Source organism: Coenobita brevimanus, chromosome 26, assembly GCF_032717465.1.
Source record: "Coenobita brevimanus isolate Jiangsu-jjx chromosome 26, ASM3271746v2, whole genome shotgun sequence".
Taxonomy (NCBI): Eukaryota; Metazoa; Arthropoda; class Malacostraca; order Decapoda; family Coenobitidae; genus Coenobita; species Coenobita brevimanus.
The window spans coordinates 32,195,402-32,216,668 of NC_136979.1; the positions used below are offsets into that span (position 1 = coordinate 32,195,402).

Below are 21,267 nucleotides of genomic sequence, written 5' to 3' on the forward strand. Positions count from 1 at the left end.
TCATGTGCTGTACCTGGACAACTGGTACATTAGCCCTCTTCTCGCTTGGTTCCTCCACCAACATGACACCAGAGTCTGTGGTACAGTAAAGAGAAACCGTCGCCATATGGTCAAGTTAGGGAGGAAACTTGACAAAAACGAGGTGGTTTTCTTCCAGGCACATAACATCCTTGCCACCCTGTGGAACCACAATAGGGAAGTTTGCCTCCTGTCGACTGTACACAGCCCCCTGATGCACTGCACAGACTCCGTGGATCACCGCAGCGAGAGGAGGCGCCACGTCTGGAAACCGGAGTCGGTACTGGACTACAGTCTCAACATGAGGCAAGTGGATCAGTCAGACTCCATGATTTCCAGTGTGGACTGTGCCAGGACCACGATGAAGTGGTACAAAAAACCCTTCTTCCACTTGCTCAACATCACGGTCCTCAGCGCACACTACCTCCACGCCATGACAACGGGAATGTCTGAGACCTTTGAGGGGTTTGTGAGAGAGCTGTCTCTTGAAATTATCGCCAGGTTGCCAACGGCCATACCACGTTGAGTACACCGCTTCCCGTCCGATCAGCGAAGTTAAGCAACGTTGGGTCTGGTTAGTACTTGGATGGGTGACCGCCTGGGAACACCAGATGCTGTTGGCATCCCTATGTGTCAAGTGGGGTTGGTGGAGGATTAGTGCCCCTCCCTGTAAAACAAATAACTCTAAGCCGTTGGCCACCCCGTTTGGGATACATGGCGTCTGGCAATGAATGAAATGAATGAAACGCACAGGACAGGGCCCCACACCACACTCGCACCCCCGCTGCCGCCCAAACTCCCCTATGCCTCGCAGGAAGCCACTACCCAAGCAGCATCCCTCCTCAACCAAACCGTCCTAGACCCCAGCGCCGCTGCCATGTATGCAAGCACTCAACAGTAAGACCAGCCACCTATCCCTTATTAGCCAGTTGACCAACGCTCAGTCTGCCTATGTCCGGTGTTCAGTCACGTCACTTACTTATGCAACAGACTCATCACACGAATATTTTTGCTCCACTTCAGTGTTTTTTGCTTTTTTAACAAGCGCACTGTCACAACCATCTTCCACACCACTGGTGCATCTCCACTTCCTGAGGCTATTTGGCATATTTCCCACAAACAGTTCATTATACTTTCTCCACTACATTTTGTGAATTCTGTATGTATCTGACTCACGGTTGCTGCCTTTCTGTTTTTCAACATTTTCACATTTTTCACTTCAGTCGTTGAGAGATTTTCTAACGCCACATTTTTTCTTTGTGCACCAGGTCGACCCAGACGTATTCACCACCGCTCTGCTCTTGTCATTCCCATTTATACGAGTAGTTATTATTTATTTGCACCCTATTTCGTTTAGCATTGTTCGCTATTCATTGCATGCATTTTTCCACATTCCATCCTTTTGATTCACATCTCTGTCCTCACCAATCTCTTATTATCATATAAATTTTCATTCAACTTTCCTCTGAAATCTCCATCTACCTTCTTTCTCACCACTAATTTATTTACGTACTTCATGCTCTCATTATTTTCTCGCTGTACGAGTATTTTATCAATATTCCTTTTTCGAATCCTTCCAATCACTTCTTCCTTTTATTCACTGCTCTTACCAGTTGACCCTTTAAGTACCACCCAACCCTTTAGCATTATTAACATATATACAGTCCTTAAGAATTGTCTAACCGAATTAATTCTCATATAATGTTCAAGCGAGAGAGAACACTACACTGTACTACATGTAGTAGGCAGAGGAGCACAGCAGCACACTTTGTTATCTCAGAAACTGCCAAAGTTACAATGGGTCTACACACGCCGTTGGAAAGCTTATGAAAAATATTAAGTATCATTTAAGGAACTTTTAAAAAACGTCACCGTATTGCTGAACAAAGAAAAAATATCAACAAATTGGGCACCAAAACTGTTTTCTCAGAAGCGGTTAAAGGTAGTACAGTGGACCTATGTGCATCACTGGAAAGCTAATGGAAAACTAGATTAATAGGCTGTACTTAATTTTTTTTTTTTCGATAATACATTGCCGAAAAAAAAAAAAAAGTTCCAGACCGAGCACCTCACCTGGGTAATTTCGGAAACTAATACATCTACAGCAGTCCTGCGCACACGACCGGAGAGCTTATGGAAAAGTAATAGCTGCCACTTGATTTAACTTTCAAATATCGGCAACATACTGCTGAATAGAGCAAAAAAAAAAAAAAAAAACTCCAAACTGAGTGCAGACACCGAGTTGTGTGTAACCGCCATGCTCTGGTGAGAGTCCAAAGATACTAAAGTAATAGCATGTATGTTCTTAAATAAAGGAACCATTTCAAAGTGTAGATTAATATTAGGCAATTAAGAGGGTGAACCTCTTTTAACTAAATGAACAAGATTAGCAAGCTTGTTCGGTCAAAGACGATACACACTTTCAAGTGTGGAGACACATAGCATTATTAGATCCATATTTCTTCTCTGTGTTATGCTCCAATTCATCTGTCACTGCTTAAATGTTCTGTTTTTCCGCTTACATTTTCACTCTGCGTTCTCTTTTAATCATTGCTTATTACATATACCTCTAAATTTCACCATACTTGCACTACAGCCGTGTGATCGTATAATCCTCAGTACCGCTTTCTCACACCTCATACGCATAACAGAGTCAAGCATCTTTCTGTCTACACATGTTCATAATCATTTAAGCTTTTATCAACAATCATTGCGAACTCTTTGTGCAATGAGTGTTAAACTAATGTAAGTCTTTGAGTTCCTGACATAAATTTGTTCTGCATAACTTTCTCTTTATTGTCGCTCTTGTTCATTATGGTTTACCCCTGGAACAACAAATCGTTTCAAAACGTCATTCACAGGACCCATACCAGCTCTGCCGTTCAGATCTCCCATCACAAAAACTCTCCTTGTCATGCCTTGTATTTCAGTACTTTTTTGTTTCCAGACTTTCTCTTCCTTGTCATAGCATGAAACTTATGCAATAATTTAATTTACTTTCACATTTTCATTATATTTCTGACCTATATCTACCTTGAGTTTCTACATTCACATCCATTCAGTCATTTCCATTATTAGTCAACCAAACAACTCCTCATAACTCTATCCATGAGGCACGATTCACCAGTTATCCAATTACTTTCGTTTCATCTCTGCTAATCTCAGCAACGCCATCATATATACCTTGCCCCTTTAAACGTTCTTTTACTCTCACTCTGACATTTCTGGCCGCCACCCAGCCTGCCTTGTTTTACTTGGACTTGTGCAGACAAAAAAGCTCACATCCGAGGCTGTTTTCATACATACTGAGTAATTATTAGAGAACGCAAGGACCACTGCCCCCGCTTATTTTATTTGTTCTCCATTACCTGCAGGGAAAGCGTGAGTAATATTCTTTCATTCGTACCCTCAGATGAAAATTATACACACGAAAAGATGATTGTATGGAGAAGTGTAATGTGGATGTTAGGTACTGATGCAAATTTTCTGTGGGAGAATATTTGCTTGATCATTGACAAAGCTTGTAGTCACACCCGACTCCGATATACTGCCTCCCATGTCGGTAACCGAGAGCTACAAAATAGTTGCTGCTGATATAATCCATGATCCTGATTCGTTTTTTTCATATTGCGAAAATGTTCCAAGTTGGATGTTTACTCGTAGTAATTATGGGAGATACTGCAGATTAAGAAACTGACATCAGTAACAACGCTAAAAATTAAATGCAGACTTGACTTTTGATTTTCCAATCCTGAAAATTTAACAATAAACCACTGGATTTTTTTCTCCTTATCTTAAAAGTGAAGCAGAATAGCGATTACCAGACATAAATAATCACCGTCTTGCACATCATAGTTATTATTACTAACAGAATAACCACTAGTATTCTGCAGAAAACTGGCAGATGCATCTAACTTCTCAACCAGCCAATGAGCCATATTATAGTACAAAGCTGTTCATCATATCAGAACAGCGTCTTGTAGGTGCAGACCTTGCTCAGTCTGCTCTCCTTTTAACTTATCAACACTAAGCTAAATTGTGAGCCTTTAACACTGATACCAAGTCTGCTCTAATCCCTCAAGAGTTTTACGGATATTGCTCAGAAATGTTAGGGTCGATGTATCCTAAGTTCTTGAGATTTACGCTGTGCCTGACCATAAGCCCGAGAGGAGGGGAGTTTCCTTGCATGTTCTTGGCCTCCTCACCCAAAATTCTCAATCAGTTCTCCTTTCAACAGCCCTGAACCCCGTACGTGGCTTGAGTCTCTAATGCTCTCAGGGTAGGGTGAGAGTGGGGAGGGGGACGGAGTTGCTGACGGTGCTTGTAGAAATGAGGTGAGGGTGCTGGTAAATAGTGGATACTGGATGTGGTGATGGTGGAGACGTTGCCGGAGTGATGCTGACTGTGCTGATTTGGGTAGGGTAAACGATGCCTGAGGATGCTGATGGTGGTGTTACTTACACAGAGTTGAGTATGATTATGACACTGGTTCTACTGGTAGTGTCAATGTTGTTTGGTGATAATTACTAACACAGGAGCTTTTTACTCTTCTTGTGACAAGAGAGGAGAGAAGTGGTGCCAAGACACAGCACAGCAAACCAGTCCCCAGCAGTCATTTTGATGCTGATGTATAAACACAGCAGTATATCTAGTAAAGATGTCACATATCAAATTTGAACTAAATCGGTTGAAAATTGACGATTTTATGCCCATTTGAAATTTTAGGCCCGACCCACCTGACACTGACCCTCCCTACCGCTAACTGGGGGATGACGCTCCCGATATAATGAAGCATGCTATAGAATGCAGATTTGAAAGACGCACCTTTGGGTTTTGGTTCCATGTCGATATGACGAATTTGAAAGGAGTTATCAAACTATATTCTTGAACTTTTTTAAAACATTTTTTGGACCTACAGCCTAGGCCTTGGCCCAATTTGGACCAAAATTTAGTCAGATGATCAGAAGGTAATAGCCCACCATCTTTGCAATTTCAGTCAAAATCGCACCAGTTGTTTTCGCGTGAAGTTGCTAAGAAACAGACAGACAGACGCCTAAACAAACAAACAGACAAAACGGGTGAAAACACTACCCGTCCCCGAGCCTCTTCGGACGGGGACGGGTGATAAGCTCCTGTGTTAATAGCATTAACATTCACTTTGATGGTAGAAAAGATCTATATATCTATCTATCAATCTATAGCCCGACGCCTTAATCCTGCAAAGGGTGGCCACATACAAAACGCCTCCAAGTCGCTCTGTCACCCACCATTTGACTGCCCTCCCCCCAACTCACTCCTCCCTCCCTCATATATCTCTCAACTCATCCCTCCACCTCATCCTCGGTCTTCTCCTCTCTCTTCCTCCCTCCACTTCACCTACATACACCCTCTTAGTCAGTCTTTCATTCTCCATTCTCTTCACATGTCCAAACCACCTCAGTGTATTTCTCCTAATTTTCACAGCCACATCCACCCCACAATGTTCCTTCACTTCTTCATTCGTCAACCTGTCCCTCCATATCACTCCACATGCTCCTCTCAAGTAACTCATTTCCATTGTTCTCACTCTTGACTTATTCCCCTCTAACAAGGTCGATGCCTCGCTTCCATACATCAGGGTAGGGATCACAATACTATCATGCAGTGACTTCTTAACTTCCATACTCACCTCCATATTTCTCATCACTGCTTTCAGTGAACCAACAACCTTCCTTCCCTGCTGTACCCTTTCAAGCACTTCATCCCCCAAAATTCCATCTTTACTCATCACACTACCCAAGTACTTGAATGCACTCACATTCTCCATATCCTCACCATCCAACCTCACTGTGCATTCTGTGACTTCATTCCTCTCAATCACCATAACTTTACTCTTGTTTACAATAACTTTCAGATTCCTCTTCCTACACACTGTCCCAAATTCACTCACCAAACCTTGCAACTCCCATTCATCTTCAATCAACAATACTGTATCATCAGCAAACAGCAACACCGGAATCTTCCACATCTCACCCTCATTCATTAGAGCCGATCCCCCCCCCCCCACATCCACTGCCCTACCTTTGCAACTCCTTTGCAACCCCATCCATGTACAGTATATATTAAACAACCATGGAGACATCACACATCCCAGTTTCAGTCCCACATTTAGATCAAAGAACTCACTCAGCACACCATCCACTCGCACCGTAGCTCTAGCTCCTTCGTACATACTGTTCACAGGATTCTACAATTTCCCCTCCACTCCATTTATTCTTAATACCTTCCACATACATTGCCTATCTATTCTGTCATAAGCTTTTTCCAAGTCCATGAAGGCAACATACACTTTCTTTCCCTTCTTTAGATGCTTCTCCACTAAACATCTTAAAACAAATATCTGATCTACACATCCTTTTCCTTTCCTAAATCCCCATTGTTCTTCTCCAACTAGCCCCTCTGTTGTATACCTAACCCTATCAATGAGTATCTACAATATATTTTTTCCAGTCACATTAAGAAGGCAATTACCCCTATGGTTACTACATACTTCTCTCTCCCTTTTTCATTTGTACAGAGGAACAATTATACCTGATTTCCAGTCCTCTGGAACCCTTCCCTCTTCCCAAGCCAATCTACACAACTTCCATATCCACTCCACAAGAATCTCACCCCCATACTTCAGCATTTCACCACACATTCCATCAATTCCTGGGGCCTTTCCCATCTTGATCTTCATTGCATCCACTGCTTTCGCCTACTGATCTCTTCCTTCCTCCTCTCATCTCTTCTTCTCCTAGCCATTCCCAACCACTTATACTCGCACTACTGTCACAATATACATTCAACAATACTCAAAGTGCTCCTTCCATCTCCTCACTGTCTCCCTCTTCTCCACCAACAATCTATCATTCCCATCTTTCACTCCCCTATTGCTTCCCCTTTCGCACTGTCTTACTTTATTTACCTCCTTCCAAAGCAATTTCTCACTCTCCCTCCATTTTACATTCAGATTCCTACCAAACTCTCTATCCACTTTCTTCTTACTCTCCTTCACCAGTCTCTTCACCTTCCTTCTTCTGCTCACATATACCTCTCTCTTCTCTCTTTCATCTTCTCCCCTACCTCTGCTCGCTAGCCATTCACTATATGCATTCTTCTTTTGTTCCACAGCTCGCTTCACCTCATCATTCCACAATGCTGTCACTTGCACACCCCTGCATCTCCTCCTCACTCCACAAACCACCTCACACGCTGCGCCTATCTCTTCCTCGAATATCTTACATACATCTTCCACCCCTTACATATGCTGTAACTCATACCTTCCCAATCATTCTTCCACTATGCTCTTATAATCTGCCATTTTCTCACTATCTTGCAACTTCTCCACTCTTCTCACAGGAGCTGTTTCCTCCTGTCTTCCCCTTCGTCTCTTCATCCATTATCTTTCCAGCCTTACCTTGGCTGCAGTATATATATATATATATATATATATATATATATATATATATATATATATATATATATATATATATATATATATATATGTGTCCGACTCTGGGCATAGGCTTCTCAGCCTGCTCTCAAGGCCCAGTGGTCCTCCTACATACCATACACCTTCTACATGTCACCACTTCGGCGCTAACACCCACCGTCCATATTGAATACATGCTAGGGCTGTCTCATACAGGACTGGTGTATTGGTATTAGCGGGGATGTTTTTACGACATGTCGGCGGGTCTTCTGGTAGATCAGCAAAGTTTGATTTTATGCAATTCAAATCCTTAAACTGTTCCCTGCCCCAGCCGGGATTTGAACCGGGGTCCGTTAGGGCTGCAGGCCACCTCTCTACCGATTGAGCCACCACTGATGATATATATATATATATATATATATATATATATATATATATATAGATAGATAGATGGATAGATAGATAGATAGATAGATAGACAGATATAATCAGCCGTTTGAGTGTTCATTGCAGGATCGGCCTATCCCGACCGAAATGGGGAGGATACAGCTTATGCACCTCTACCAAGTGGCTTAGGCTGTCTGGTAGAGATTGTATGAAGGGTGACAAGTGCTTGTAAGTGTGATTGTAGTGTTGGAGTAGCTTTGGATGTGTGTGTGTAGTCTGTGAACCTGTAGAAACTTTGTAGCTTCTTGTAGTGTGTTTTGTAGATCAGTTATACATATATTAGACTCGTGGACGAGCGGTTGTTATAATTGAGTAGTTTTGTAAGTATATAATCTTCGTTCCCTTTGTCATGCAATGACAGGCAAGGTAAAGATTAGTATGGGACTATTTTTATTTGTCTTGGAAATAATAACAAAGTCTCTCACACACGAGTGAAGTATAGAGCCCCGCCGTTACCTCCCCACTGTCTCACTCCATCTCTCTGCCGCCCTGTCGCCCCTGGCCTTCTTCTCTCTTCTCCTCCTCTTTCTTTCCGTATATAAGAACTTCCATCACGTGGGCTACACTGTCGTCCAAATGTTCTAGAAGCCTGTGTGTGTGTGTGTGTGTGTGTGTGTGTGTGTGTGTGTGTGTGTGTATGTGTGTATGTATGGTCACGAGGTGCTGTTTGTGGGCTATTGTGCTGGTGTGAGACATTCTGGAGAGGTGCTAATGTCACTTCCTCTGGCCCCTAGGTTTGACATTGACCTAACCTCTAGAGTCTAGACTATATTATGTATGTTGCTAGTTATTATGTAGTAAGTTATTTTACAGTCCTGACATCGCTCGGTCATGCCAGCTGGCGATCCTCCGACAGCATTCGTCAGTGACACGCTCTAATCTGTTAATACATAATACTGATTATAATATTGTATAGACATAATATTCATGATAATATTGTACTGATCTAATATTATTCTAGATAGGTAATACATTTTAAACAAATTGCGTACATAATTGAACAAATGCACTATAGTTAAATTTATTACAGAATACTGTATAACATATTGTAAAATGTGTATGTATAACAGACATACACATATAATTGTGCAATGGTAATACTGCTAGGTCAAGGCGAAAGATTTATGCGTTTTGAAGGGAAACCAGAAGTTGCATGACGGGCTTCTTGTCTGCCCGTGTCCACTCTTTCCTTGAAAGGTGGACGAATCTAAACAAACATACTGCAAGGCCATTACATTATATATGGAGTTATCCCTTTAGTAATGTCTAATATATCACCTAACTTGTATGATGATTCTCGTGATACAGAATTGTAGTAACATTGTATTAATTGTTACATAATTGTATTTTTATTGTACATAATTGAATTATAACTGCTACATATCGTTTATAGTTACATAACCGTAGCAGCTGTAAAATAATTGTATTAATACTGTAGTAATATTGTAGTAACATCATAGTAATACAGAACTGTACTAACATTGTATGAATTGTTACACAATAATTGCTTTGTACAATACATAACTGTATTGTAGTTGTTACATATCGTTTGTAGTTACAGAACTATGGCAAGTGTAACATATTTCTAGTAACATTGTAGTAATATTGTAGTAACATTGTAGTAATACATAATTGTAACATTGTATGAATTGTTACATAATTGTATTGTTACGTAATAATTGTATTGTACATAACTGTATTGTAATGATTACATATCTTTTGTAGTTAAATAATTGTAACAACTGTAACATAATGCAATAGTTTGTCTTTACATATTTGTAGTAATTGCGGTAATATTGTAGTAGCTGCAGTCCTGGCTTCGCTAATCCGGTCATGCTGTGGTCGATGTTAGTGATGATTTGCCTTGCCACTGGCTCGTAGAGAACAATATTATGCTTTTTGTTTCACTTATAGAAGGAGTTTATGTGGTATTTTGGCATTTGTAGTAACACTTACACCTATTTTCATTTGTCTGTTATGCGATCTTACTTATTTATTTATTTATTTATTTATTTATTGTATTGATTTTCTACACTTTCTTTTTCTTCGTTTGTCTACTCTTTTTCGGTGTTGTCCGAGGTTGCATAATTGCTGGCTAATTCCCTTGGGACCCTTTTTTAAGGCTTAAATTATATTGCACAGATATTATTGAAAATTATATTATATAGCCCCATATTTTGCTATTTTATATAAAAAATATATATGTACATTATATACAACGTAAACTAAATACACTGACTTGTTGTTCATTTGTACCTGTCGTGGGCAATATGTCAGCACTGTGTGGAAATCTTTGTCTTCACGATTTTGTGGAAGATTTTGTTCATTCTTGCTAACGCTATTTGTGTTGGCCATTTTTTTTTCCTGGTTTTCCTTGTAACTTAATTTGTCTGTTTCCACTAGGTAGCTTTAACTAATAAATGTTTAATACAGTTCTTTTAATTACTCACACGGCAACTGTGATAGTATATTTCTTTATTACTTTGTGGATGTAATAATGTATAGCTGTATGTATGAAGCACTTATTTTATCTTGGTATAAATGGTAACACTCGTTGGTAATAAATAAATGTTATAATAAATGAATGAGTGTATACAGTGTAGAATATTTAGTGTTGGTGCAAGTATTTAGTGATTGAATTATGCAGGTAACTGAAGTAGGTATATGTATGTAAGTTGTAACTATACAACACGTTTTATGTTTGTGCAGAAGGTGTCGTCTACCACTGTGTCTATTACTGTGTATTGTATAACTGAAGTAACTATGTAACTCACTAATTTTTACCATGGTGGGAATGGTGGTGAGTGGTGGTGTCACACACGGGTTGATTGACGTGGCGTGGGATGTCCTTAATTTCTCAGCAGAACGCTAGCAACGTCGACTTCTCACACTCTGGTAGCTGTGGTGAGTAAATGCGTAATGATGAGTAATCTTGAGAAACGGTAAGGTGAGAGGTGAGTGAGGGATCTGGTATTTGCTGCCGTCGTCACCCGTGCCTCAGCGTTGTGGTGGTGGTGGAGGTGGTGGGTTGGAGAGAAGAGTGTCAGGTGGTTGTGCTGTGTACTTGCTTTTCGTTTGCTTGTTTTGTTTTTCTTTATCGTTGTATTCTCGGTCCATTTTTCTTGTGATTTACTCGTTGTGGGATGAAGAATGTCGCTAGTTGTACGTGCGTGGAGAAGATCATAGAAACGACTACATCAGCGTGATGATCGGGGAGACGGAGTGGGGGTTGGAGAGAATACTCTCAGGAACTGGTTGTGAGTTGTTGGTTGTAAGAGGTATTGTTTGTTTTCTATCTTGATAATGTAGAATCAACTGTGGAACTGAAGCTTATCTTGGTTACAGCCTCGCCTGCTTTTGTAGAAATTCACTGTAGAACTGAAGCTAATCTTGGTTAGAGTCTCGCCTGCTTTTGTAGAAATTCACTGTAGATTCGTAGACGAGGTTCGTACTTTCGCTGCCACCATTTGTAGAAACTACGCAGCTTCTTGTAGTGTGTTTTGTAGATCAGTTATACATATATTAGACTCGTGGACGAGCGGTCGTTATACGTGAGAAGTTTGGTAAGTAAATTTTCGTTCCCTTTGTCATTCAATGACATGAGAGGTAAAGATTAGTATGGGACTATTTTTATTTGTCTTGGAAATATTAACAAAGTCTCTCACACACACGTGAAGTATAGAGTCCAGCTGTTACCTCCCCACTGTCTCACTCTATCTCTCTCTGTCACCCTGTCGCCCCTATTGCTAGCCTCCTTCTCTCTTCTCCTCCTCCTCTTTTTTTTTTCCGTATATAAGAACTTCCATCACGTGGGCTACACTGTCGTCCAAATGTTCCAGAAGCCTGTGTGTGTGTGTGTATGTGTGTGTGTGTATAGTCACGAGGCGCTGTTTGTGGGCTATTGTGCTCGTGTGAGACATTCTGGAGAGGTGCTAACGTCACTTCCTCTGGCCCCTAGGTTTGACATTGACCTAACCTATAGACTATATTGTGCATGTTACTAGTTATTTTACAGTCCTGACAAACCAAGTGTAATCGACCCACGCAGGCCAACTGGGTGCAAGCATATTTTATAGTACACGATACTGATTCAACCACAGCACCCCTTATGTCTGATAAAGCAGTATGTGGCCGGAAGAATGCTCCCAAAGTTTATTACCCTGGCGGGGCGTGAACCCTCTTTCTCCCATGTACAAAAATGCACATTCTACCACTGTACCACAGAGGCTCCATATATAGATCTATCTATCTATCTATATCTATATCTATCTATCTATCTATCTATCTATATATATCATCGTATTCATCAGCCATTGCAAGTCCACAATTGAGCAAAAGCATCCCCCATTCTTCTCCACGAATTCCTTGACTGAGCCAATCTCTTCCTAATTTTGTCTGGAAACTTCTCTGTCTCATCTCTCCACCCTCTGTCAAATTTTTTTCTGCTACGGTTACAATCTCTTGGAGTCAAGTCAGTCAGCCTCTTGCATCATCAGTTATAATTATTTTCTTGTTACATGACCTGCCCACATCCTTTTCTACTCTTTTGTAACTTCTATATTGTTTTTGATTTAGTCTGCTATTTCTTCCAACTTAATCCTTTCCTGTCTCCTACAGATATTCAAAACACTGACTTTTCCCTTGCTCTTTGAGAGCAAGTTTCCATGTCTCACAACCTTAAGTCATAGCTGGAATTATACATTTGTTATATTCTTTTCGTTTCATACGTATTGGCAAGCTGGTTTTCATAATGTCTCTATGTTCACCGAAAGCTTTCCATCCAACTGTAATGCATCTTTTTGCTTCCCTGTCATGGTGTTTTGTTAGCTTTAGTATTTGTCCCAAGTAATTGTACTCCTTGACTTCAAGAATTTCTTCACTTATTCTGATGATATTCTTTTGTGTATTTGGATTAAACATTAATTTTACTCCGGTTCATCTTTAGACCTCATTAAGACTTTGTCTGTTCAGGTCATTTAACATTTCTTGCATTGTTCCTGCTGTTTCTGAGATTAAGGGAATGTTACCTGCAAATCTTAAATGGCTTAGCTTTTCTAAATCTATGTTTACTCCATTGTTTTCCCAGTCTAGCTTTCTGGAAGTAAATGATACGCATGCTGTAAATAATTTTGGTGACAATGTATCTTGTGATGCACGCCCTGCTCAATCTTCATTTTTTCTGAGTCTTTATGTAATTAAACCAGGGGTGAGTAACCTTTTCAGAGCGAGGGCCAGATGAGATTTTCAGTAGCAGCCCGCGGGCCAGAGTGACAAATGAGAACAGAAATGTGAATATATACAAGAATTTTTTGGAAAACATACTAATTAAATCTATATCAGGATACAGACTTCCACATTTGATGGGGTGGAACACGTTTGAGCTCGCGAGTTAAGATCTCAAAATCTCTATGAACCTGAAAAGTACTACATACATACATTGATACACAACAGGTGGGTACCGGCCTTAAGAGTGAAACATACCTCCTCTCAGTGTGGAAGTCCTACAGACACTGGCGTCTGGCAGGATGGCGGAAAAATTGTATTGCGCGGGGTGAGGGGAGTGCCGAGTTGGCAAATAGCATCTACCAGCCACATGCAGCTGGCAGATGCTGTTTGTCAGAATTCAGTTTGTTTTGGCTGGGGTTTCGCGGGCCGGATTGCTATGTTTATGCCGAGCAGGTTGGTGGGCCGGACGCTAGACCTTCGCGGGCCGGATCTGGCCCCCGGGCCAGAGGTTGCCCTCCCTTGAATTAAATTGTAGCAGTTCCTGCATTATACTTGTATTTGTTATAGAGCCGTTTTACAATGTTGTCATTTACTTCTTGTTCTTGCAGTGAATTTAAAATTGCTGTGGGCTCCACTGAGTCGAAAGTTTCTTCGTAATCAACAAAACCTAAGCACGGTGGTTTATTATATTCTGTACTTTTCTCAGTTAGTTGATTCATTGTGTGTAGATGATCAGTAGTCGAATAGACGCTTTGGAATCTTGCCTGTTCACAAGGTTAGCTTTCTTCCAAATTTGTTTTTATTTGTTCAAAAGGACTTTAGTGAAGAGTTTGTAAATAACTTATAATAAGCTAAAGGGTCGATAGTTACTAAGATCCTTTGAGTCACCTTTTTTGTGAAGTAAAATAACTATTGCATTACACCATGTTTGGGAACTTGCTTCTTTTTTATACACTGAGAAAATAAGTGGGCAATGTGTTTTGTACCGTACTTCTACTTCTGCATCCGACAATAAATCTGCTACTATTCGATCTTCTATGGCCTTCCCACTTCTCGGATTTTAAAGAGAAATGTTTGCTTCGTCAGGTGTTACCTCAGGTATTTCACTTGGCAATTGAAAAGTTAGCTATTGGTACTGTTATCTTTGATGCATATAGTTCTTTGTAAAATTCAACACTCTTCACCATCTTATTTCTGCATTTAATGACTTCACTGTTTTAGTCTTTCAGTGATATAATTTGATGCTTTCCGAGTACCATTTTACTTCGGACCTGTTTCAGACCTTTTCCTTTTTTGATGGTTTCTTTGATCAGATCCACATTTCTCTTTCTTTCTTTATTTTTATTCTTCTCTCAATCTCTTGTTGATAGGATTATTTAATTCCGCTCGTTCTATATCATCTCTGTTTTAACTTTCATTTCCTTTCTTCTTTTCATGAACTCGAGTGTCTTTTCTGAATGCTTCTTGGCTTTGGGGTATTAGCTTTTCCCATTACCTCCGCATATTCTGTTAGCACTTCCGTTTGTCTGTCATTCAGTTCATCAATGTCACACTCAGCATAACTTGAGCTTTTTTAGACATGCCTTTATTATAAACCATCTTCTTTCTTTTGCTTCTGAAACTGGATCTGGCTGTGAAACCCACCATTCCATGGTCACTTGCTATATTTATTTTTTTTGATAACCCTGACATTTATGATCGTTATATATATATATATATATATATATATATATATATATATATATATATATATATATATATTTATATATATATATATATATATATATATATATATATATATATATATATATATGCTACCCAAAAGTTCCAGTAAATTGAACAGAGGGAGCCAACCGTCTGCAGTTTTTCCTTTTGCCACTAGGAGGAGTCAGCAGCACCCCTTGTGCATCAGTGTGGCCCCGGCCATGTCTGTGAGCGGAATTGTTGTTGAGCTACGCTTACTATTATAACGTGGTGTGTAGGTGGTTTGGCGGTTTTGCAATGGTGGACCTCACGGAACAAAGAATCTGCATCAACAAGACGGCTGCAGAAACTCACAGGTTGCTTCAACAAGCCTTTGGTGACAATGCCATGTCCCAAAGCAGAAAATTTTTCTGATATCAATGGTTCAAGAAAGGACAAACATCTGTCAAAGACAATGACCATTCTGGACGGCCGTCAATGGCAACAACACCAGAAAACGTCGGAAATGTTTGTCAGGCTATCCTTGCAGATCGTAGACGAACTATCCGTGATGTTTGTGATGTCATTGGACTGTTGTACGGAAGCATGCAACACATTTTGTCGGACGTGTTAGGCATGAGACGCATCGCTGCAAAATTTGCATCAAGACTGCTGAGTGATGAGCACAAGGCACATCGCATTGCAGTTTGCAGGGAGCTCAAGAATCAGGTCAGAAATGACGCCACCTTCATCTCCAAGGTCATAGCTGGTGATGAATCCTGGGTTTATGGTTATGACCCAGAGACAAAGCAGCAGTCATTGCAATGGAAGTCTCCCAATTCACCAAGGCTGAAAAAAGCGCGTCAAGTTTGCAGCAATGTCAAGTCGAGTTGATCGTTTTCTTCGATAACCAAGGAATTATTCACAAGGAATTTGTCCCACCTGGTCAGTCTCTCAGCGAAAAGTTTTAGTGTGAAGTTTTGCAGCATCTGAGGCAGAACATCCAGCGCAAACGTCCAGAACAGTGGAAGAACAAGGACTGGGTCCTGCATCATGACAAAGCCCCCACCCACAAATCAATTGTTGTCCGTCAGTTCCTGGGATCCACTAACACAGTAGTCATTCCCCACCTATCCTATTCGCCTGACCTTGTCCCCTGTGACTTTTTCCTGTTTCCTAAGATGAAATTACGACTGAAAGGTCGTTGATTTGACTCGATTGAGGAGATCCAGACAGAATCGCAGGAGGTGCTCAAGACCATCATGCGTGAAGACTTCCAGGGATGCATTGGACTCGTGGAAAAAAAGCTGGACCACTGTATACATGCCCAAGGGGACTACTTCTAAGGCAACAGTGAGAACTAGGAGGTAAGGTAACTTATTTTCCTACAATATTCAAATTACTGGAACTTTTGGGTAGCACTACTTACATCTCAATCATCAGGGTAGATGTCTTTTGCTTAGAATGGATGTAAGGAGATTGCTGTATGAGGGTGTTGTGGTACAGACTGCGTTATATGGGGCTGAAACATGGAATATATGTGTAGCAAGGAGGAAAAGTTTGAATATAATGAAGATGAGGTGTCTGAGGAGTATGTGTGGAGTGACGTGTATGGATCGAGTGAGAAATGATGAAGTGTGCAGGAGAACTGAAGTTGTGCGGGAGATGGCTGATCGAGTTGAGCAGAGGGTATTGTGATGGTTTGGGTAAAGTATATGGAGAGAATGGATAATGAGCGATTGGTGAAAAAGATAACTAGATCTGATGTGAGAGGTGTAAGGCTGAAAGGAAGACCACGAATAGGATGGGTGGACATTGTGAAAAGAGCGTTGGATGCGAAAGGGATGTCTGTTGAGCAAGGAAGAGTGGCTGTGCGTGACAGAAATGACTAGAGAGAAATTGTGAATGAATAAATGATGATACAGCCCTGAGGGGATATTCTCCAGCATTTGGTCTGATCAGCTGATCAGGTCAGGTGCGGGTAAAGGGATGGGTCCATCATGATGTGGCAGGGGTAAACCATCTCTGCTGTTGGGCCCTGCTGCGGATGTCGCTGGTTGCACTGCGCAGTTGACCCTCGTGCAGTGTGGTGCGGTGAGGATCTGTCCTTTCTCCCCTTGGGGCTAAGATGCGTATAAATGTGCGTGAGTGGATGAGTAAACTGGGAGCGTGTCGTCCTGTCTCGGCTACCTCCCTTTCCTTGGGGGAAGCAGCCTAGGTATATAGATAGATAGACTTAAATTTCCTAAATCGCGTATTATTAAAATGCGGTTTCACAATACACGCAACATCATGAACAGTTTCCAAGATCAGTAATTCGCGGAAATTAGACGTATTTCGCGATTGCAACCTCAAAAGTGACGGTTTCCCGAGTTTTTGAACATCTGTTATGCTATCTTTGCACGAATGGTGTGTGTGTGTGTGTGTGTGTGTGTGTGTGTGTATGCGTATGTTTTGTGTGTGTGTGTTTGTGTGTGTGTGTGTGTGTGTGTGTGTGTGTGTGTTTGTCTCTCTCTCTGTTGGAGGCTGGGGGTAAGGTGGAGTGGATAGTAATAGAGGAGTTCCTTAAGGGGGAATCGGTGCGGGAAGGGACATTTCCACCAAGGACCTCATTATAGGATCTAGCTTGTACATGCCTTCAATAAGGTTGAAATTCTCATACGCTAATTTATACCATGGCCGACTGTAACACTCCTAAATCTACAACTTCTTAGAGGAAGGGGAAGAAGAAGCCAACGTTAACTTACACCCAGAAGTTTGATGTAATAAGGAGGAACCCCCTCCCCATCCATTGAAGCATTGTCGTCAGCCATAGTCAGGTAAGAATCTTAAAATATTGTTCGTTTCCATTAAATATTTTACTAATTTCTTTTCCAGGATGTTAGAGTTGTCTGGTGACCAGTTTCATGTCAGTTAGCGGGTGGGGCAACTTTTCCAAAAGGACAGAATCATAAGTAATTTTTCCCATAAAATTAATTATTTTGAAATTGGGAAATTCTCAAATCGCGGCATGTGCCCCGTCTCATAAGGCCGCAGTTTAGGAGATTCCACTTGTGTGTGTGTGTGTGTGTGTGTGTGTGTGTGTGTGTGTGTGTGTGTGTGTGTGTGTGTGTGTGTGTGTGTCTATCTACCTATCTATCTATCTATCTATCTATATATATATATACACACACACACACACACACGAGCCGCGTTGTTTGTTTGTTTGTTTGTTCATCCTTCAATCACGCCCAAACCAAGGGCCAGAGACCCCCAGACCCCTATATATTCTGAATCAGGATGACCCAAGAGTGGGTCGTTTGAGGTCACCAGTAGAGTGTTTGCCTTTTTGTCCCGGGCAATGCCGGGTACACTTGCAGCCCAATTTTTGTCATGGAGATTCAAATGGCCTCCAGTTCGGACATAGGGTATGTGAGGTTGACCACCGAGGTTATTTGAAGTCACTGGTTGGAGGTAATAATTTTGAGTTCACCGGTAATACCCACTTGAATGACACGAACAAGCATCCCAAGTTTTGGCATGGAGACTAACATGACCTCCAGTTCGGACATGGGCTATGTGCGGTTGACCTCCTAGGTCATTTGAGGTCACCAGTTGCAGGTTATTTGAGGTCACTGGTAACAGTAAACAAGTGCGCACAAATACTGTGCGTAAGTCTGCAAAACCTGAACTAGAAAGGTCCTGGACCTCTTGTAATACCTCTTAAAGAGCATAAGCGGTCCATGGTACAAGGAAAGACCGAGCTAGAAAGAAAGACTGAACTAGAACAAATGGGATTAAAGTGATCACCTTTTTGGCCCAGCAACGCCGGGTACTCCTGCTAGTATATATATATAGATCCAATTTTCAAATACGTCAACTTTCAAAAATATTTTTTTTTTTTATGTAACAGTGGGTTACAGTACTGATACCAGATGTCCTCACATATTCATCGCATATTAGGGGATAAAAATAATTTTTAGATTCCATATGCATATGAGCAGATGAATTTCATATGCAATGTATTCATTGTATTTACTCATCACAATACACACTGTATTTACTCTTCACAATGCACAGGGCTGAATCCAGCGCACTGGAAAAAGTGCAACGTGATTGTTAGCAGATTTGCCAATTAATTCATCCGAACAATTATATTAATGCACTTTCTTTGATTCAGACATAAATGTACAATAATATAGGCACTTACAAGTGCAGTAAGATACACCATGATAATTATTCCATATATTTTGGCAAAATATCATTGTTCTTTCAATATATTCAATAATTGGTCTGCCAAAAATAATTTGTGTCTGACACATTGTCTAGAATGTATATTACATACTTTTCTCATAGTTATTAAAATTCCACTTTCCAGAAAACCAATTTTCCATTATCCATAAAGCCTCTTGCACGAAATCTTTCGGATTTGAGTGTTTGTACTGTATTGCATTCAACATAGTGCACACACTTTTGTTTTTTTTCATGTACTGTGGCATTTTGTTTCTTTTTGCAGATTATACAAAAGGGGAACTGCAAGGCTTGGTGAATAAGTTTGAGAGAGTGTATAAGGAACGAAATCTAAAGGTGAATGTAGGGAAGAATAAAGTTTTGCTCGTCGAGAGAAATGAAGTCATTGATTGCACAGTGAGTTATTTTGGTGAGAATAATGGAAAATGTGAGTCCATTTAAATTCTTGTATGGTGCAGTGTTGCTCAAACTTTTTCGCTTCATTACCCACTTGTGCGGATCTTATCATCCTCGTGCCCCCCCTTCAGTTTTCTCTCAAGCCCCTCACAAATAATGATGAAAAATCTGTTTTGGTGCGGTCCATGTATTTTAACGCTTACAGCTATCAGAATGCATATATTGTTACATATCAATAGGATGCATGACACTGTTTGCTTTCAGTCAGTCGACTGATTCAAGGCTGGGTCACTGATAATGCACATCTCATATCTGGGTCCACTTCCAACCGGTTTCGGTTTTTACTTTTTTATGTGTAGAAGGATGGAGAAACCAGATTCACATAAATATGCCATGAAAAATAACAAGACAACTCTATGTGCAAGTTCACATAATTTTTTGTATGACTGATATGTGGAGCACCAGAACACAATCAGAGATTTTTCTTCATAAAAGTCTCTGGTAGTGGTATCACTCCTGAGGTCAAGGGATTCGTCCTGAACATCAACGCAGTAATAGCAAGAGTGTCAGAGAATGGATTCCTCACCAAGTTTCCTTTTCTTCCTTGACTTCTGAGCAGTATCTTTTAAGCCTACTTTCCAAGGATTTCTAGTGCTGAATTATTTCTCCTTTGAGTGACGAGTCAACTAGGTGGTCCTCTTCAATCTCAAGAACATTTGAAAGACTCTCAAATATGGCATCATTTTCCGCACTCACTTTCCTTTGCCAGTTCTGGAGTTTAGCAAGAAATGCAAGCATACAGTCCATGAGGTGAAATACATTTCTTTCCTTGTCTTGTAGTTTAAGATTCAGCCTGTTCAGCAGCTTGAAAATGTCGGCCTAGTATGCAAGACGTGACTCCCACAACGCTTGGTTTAAGAGACTTAATAGATAATCCTTCCCTTTCATTTCCAGGAAAAGTGTAAGTTCTCTCGTAAGCTCACATACTCTTTTCAAAAAATTGCCCTTGGAAAGCCATCGCACTTTGAAGTAAAAGAGAAGAGATTCATGTTCTGGATCCATGACTTAACAGAGTTTCTGAAAAAGGCGAAAGTTCAAATCTATTTTCACAAAGTTGACAAAATTTACCACTGTCTTCAGGATCCTGCAAAGAGCATCAGGGAGAGTTTTTGATGCCAGTGGAAAACGATGGATCATACAGTTAACCACTTTCACATTCGGAACTATTTCCTTGACATGCATCTGTGGCCCCGATTTTGACTCCACCATCGCCGGAGCCCCATCAGCACAAACTCCACACCAGTTTTCCTAGGGTAATCCATTAGCTGTGAAGATAGAAGTCAACTATTCCATCACATCTAAAGCGGTTGTGGTAGTTTCAAGCTGTGTACAGAACAGATATTCATCTTTGATGCCTTGCATGAATACATACCTAAGAAACACGAGTAGCTGTGCATAAGAACTCATATCCATTGACTCATCCAACTGTATTGCGAACATACCAGTTGAAGGTAATTTAATCTCCTTTATCACTTGTTCTAGGATATCAACTGACATTTCACTAGTTCTGCGTTTCGTTGTATCGTTTGACGAGGAAATTTGTTGAATTTTATGTGCACTTGACTCTACAAGAACCCACTTGACCATATTCACAGCACATAGCTTAATTTAAAATTTCACCAATCGTGTGGACCTTTTTTTCCCATGGTATTTCAAGGGAAACCTCATAATTCAGAGGAGTAGACTGTAGCACCAGTCGAGCAGGGCAGTACTCCCAAGGTGGATGGAAAGCTGATGATAGGGAGAGCTGGAGC

At 40.7% G+C, this 21,267-nt stretch overlaps 1 non-coding gene across 1 annotated transcript; it reads left to right on the forward strand.

Moving 5' to 3' along the window:
- Positions 1-522: 522 nt before the first annotated feature.
- On the forward strand, positions 523-641 carry LOC145394282 (5S ribosomal RNA). The gene has a single exon (XR_013896354.1). It is a non-coding gene; the product is annotated as a 5S ribosomal RNA (ribosomal RNA).
- The last annotated feature ends 20,626 nt before the right edge of the window (positions 642-21,267 follow it).